The sequence below is a fragment of the Anoplophora glabripennis genome, unplaced genomic scaffold, assembly GCF_000390285.2.
Source record: "Anoplophora glabripennis isolate ALB-LARVAE unplaced genomic scaffold, Agla_2.0 scaffold58, whole genome shotgun sequence".
NCBI lineage: Eukaryota > Metazoa > Arthropoda > Insecta > Coleoptera > Cerambycidae > Anoplophora > Anoplophora glabripennis.
Window position 1 is genome coordinate 5,195 of NW_019416277.1, and position 3,786 is coordinate 8,980.

The 3,786-nt window shown below is 34.0% G+C and overlaps 1 long non-coding RNA gene across 1 annotated transcript; it reads left to right on the forward strand.

The window, feature by feature from the left end:
- Positions 1-1,957: 1,957 nt before the first annotated feature.
- On the forward strand, positions 1,958-2,955 carry LOC111693177. The gene is made up of 3 exons (XR_002763361.1): positions 1,958-1,985; positions 2,335-2,438; positions 2,858-2,955. It is a non-coding gene; the product is annotated as an uncharacterized LOC111693177 (long non-coding RNA).
- The last annotated feature ends 831 nt before the right edge of the window (positions 2,956-3,786 follow it).

The following is a 3,786-nucleotide window of genomic DNA, read 5'->3' on the forward strand; positions in this document are numbered from 1 at the left end:
ATAAAGACAGAAAATCGGAAAAAAAAATTTTTTACTCGACTTTTAAAAATGAAGGAAATCAACCCATAACTCCCGCTACGAGGGCTGCCCTGCCGATGCCCGGATGCTCGGAAAATTTTGTAACGTAATGTCACGAACAGTTGTCGGCTAAAGGAACAGCGTTGCCAAGTTCAGGTTCAAGCTCGCCAGGTTAGTATTTGACATATAACCGACCACTTCGTACACTCGATGCACCTGGGCGACTACAGCTACTACGAAAACAGCCGGTATTTTAGATTTTAAATTAAATTTGTTGATACGATTTTCCTTTGATAAAAGACCGACAACTTTTTGCTACTACACTCGTATTAGTCTAGGGGCTAGGGGCCAGATAGGTTTCCGTAGCCAAACAGAATTCCACGGCTGCAAATAACTTATTTTTAAGTATTTTGACTTCTCGAAACCAAAAAACTTGGTGGCAAAGCCTGAAAGTGGTCAGTTTAATTGTTGTTAACAAATTGAATGTTTAAATGGCTGTAAAAAGTTTATTTTTATAGCTAGTACAATTTTTTATCTGTTAATTATTACGTTTTCTCACAACAAACATATATTTTTTTGAAAATTAAAAAAAGATTAACTTTAACCAAAGTTATTGCAAATTTAGTGCAAATATATTACATTTTCCGTCTCTGCGCGCACCAATTTTACCATATCTCTGGTTCAATTGGACGGATTGAGACGCACATCTCATTTTAAAACTTAAACTTTATTTTACAAGATAGGTAAGTTCCACTTATTAATTTATTTAATAATTAATGGCAGCTTAGAAAGTTGTGAAATTTCAACGAAAATGCCGGTTTTAATTGTTTATAAGGTTTTTTTATTATTCAACTTCGACGAAAAGCCAAAAATGTTACCGGATATTGTTCTTTGCATTCTAGCAATCAAGCAAGGCATGAAATCATTGTTAAGATGCAATACCCGGTAACTTTTTTGGCTTTTCATCAAAATTGAATAACAAAAATAGTTTTATAAAGCCAGCATTTTCGTTGAAATTCCACAATTTTCTAAGCTGTCATTAGTAAGTAAGGCGGCACTTGAGACCACCCCCACTCCACCTTTTCCCTTCACCCTCCCCTTCCCCGCCAGCCAATCAGAGCACAGCATTTTTGGCGGGGAAAAATGGCGGGAGATTCAAAATGTAGTCACCTAGGACTTTGCCCCAACTAGGGCTTTGCCCCACCTAGGACTTTGCCCTAGGCCCCATGCAGGTATACCCAAGTAGGTATGCAGAATCCCCACGTAGGCGCGTACCCCCTAGGGCCCCATCTAGGGCTTTGCCCCACCTAGGACTTTGCCCCCATGCAGGTATTCCCACAGAGGTATGCAGGAGGTATAGGGCTCCGCCCGCCAGCGCGGGCCCCAACGTGATCGAGCGGGGACGTAGGCAGTAGCCGCGATTTTCATTTCGCAATAGTAGTTCGTAACGCGGCCTAGCGGGTGTCCGTATATGGCGCTATAAGTGGAGCGCAGTAATGTAATCATTAATGCGAGCATATTTAATTATACAGACTACGGCTAAAAATATTTACTGGAATTTACTTTAGGAATGTTTGTTAAAATAGAACAGAAAGGGTCAATCCTTCTTCGTCTTAAATGTTCATATATATTTCTTAAGTTCGTATTAAAGCCGAATGGCAAATTCTTTTATTTTTTAAATTGTATTGACAGAAATTATTCTGCTTAGGTGTGTGATAAGAAAACCAAGTTAACAAACGCTAGCACAGCTGCCTTTGCTGTCTCATCAAAACAGCCAGTGGCCTGTTCTAGCGATATCAACTGCAGTCACTGCACTATGCGGCTTTTCTTGGCTAAGACTGTTAATAATCAATTTTATAATTAGTCATAAAATCAATGAGTTTACTCTGCTTGTTTTTTTGTTAAAAGTTTCTCGAATTATTATAGTGACTGGTGCTTCTTGTGTGTATCCTTTTGGATAAAGAAAGGTAAGTCTATACACACATTTTCAATTAAAAACGTAGCTTTGTATAGCAGTTATAATCTTAAACGGCAATTACTTCTCATAGTAAAAAATTCTATAACTAAAAATATTAGCATTAAATTCTAAAACAGTCAAACCAGCTACCAAAATTAGTGGTATATTAAACAAATTCACTTACACGTTTATTATCTATTGAAGAAAAATTCTATTTAAAACTACCATTATACAAGGCGTTATTTTAGCAGTTGAGAAAAAACAATAGCTACTGGGCCTTTATAAAAGATACAAATTAGTTAACAACAAGATGGTGGCTAAAATCTAAAGAATTATTTTTTATATTATTATTTTTATAGACAGCGGAAAGACAGAGAGAGAGAGAGAGAGCAGCACTGGAAAGGCATGAATGTCAACCATAGGACGTCAGAGACATGGAAACCAAAAACAAGGCATACGAAGGGTAAGTTGCTTTCAATTTCTACATTTCAGATTGCTTTTCAGTTTTTAATACACAGTCCATGTATTCTAAAACTATAATTAGCTCTTAAAATAGCTTATTTATAATAAAATCATATTTAAAGCATTAATATTAAACTACAATTATTTTTCATAGTAAAAAATTCTATAACTAAAAATATTAGCATTAAATTCTAAAACAGTCAAACCAGCTACCAAAATTAGTAGTATATTAAACAAATTCAGTTACACGTTTATTATCTAACGAAGAAAAATTCTATTTAAAACCACCATTATACAGGGTGTTATTTTAGCAGTTGAGAAAAAACAATAGCTACAGAGCCTTTATAAAAGTTACAAATTAGTTAACAAGATGGTGGCTAAAAATCTAAAGAATTAATTTTTATATTATTATTTTTATAGACAGCGGAAAGACAGAGAGAGAGCAGCGTTGCAAGGGCATGCGTTTTGGCTACAGAATGACAGAGACATGGAAACCAAAAACAAGGCATACGAAGGGTAAGTTGCTTTAAATTTTATCATTTCAGATTACTTTTCAGTTTTAATACACAGCCCACGTATTCTAAAAACTATAATTAGCTGTTAAAATAGCTTATTTATAATACAATCATATTTAAAGCATTAATATTAAACTATAATTATTTTTCATAGTAAAGAAAACTTCTATAATTAAAAATATTGGCTTATTTCAACAGGAAAACAAGCTAAAAAAATCCTCAAAACATATTAACATTCTAAAAACTATAATTTAGCTGGTAAAACAGCTTATTTAATACAAAAAAAAATCACTTAATCGTAATAAACGTTAACTAACCGAAAATTAAATACAGGGCTTTATTATAATAACTGAAAAAATGAACCAAAAACAATTAAACAATAGGTAATTAGACGAATCTTTATTGAAAAAAGATAAAGCAATTTACTAGAATCATACAAAATCAAAACCAAAATCAGATTAAATTTTTTTTATTTAAAACCAGTATTATACAGGGTGATATTTTAACAGTTGAGCAAAAACAATAGCTACAGGGTCTTTATAAAAAGTTACAAATTATTTGACAACAAAATGATGGCTAAAATTCTAAAGCATTAATTTTATAGGCAGTTGAAAGTCTAGCCAGGACAGAAAGGCATGAATTTCGGCTACAAAGGCATGAAGCTCAAAGCAAGACAACAGGACGACAGAGATATGAAGAAACAAGGCATACGAAGGGTAAGTTGCTAGATTTTTCTGCATTTCAGATCGCGTCGTCTGTACCGATTCAATACACAGTTAAATATGCTGGCTTGATACGGTACCCGTGTCGTGTAGGGGTCTATCTTAAACGATT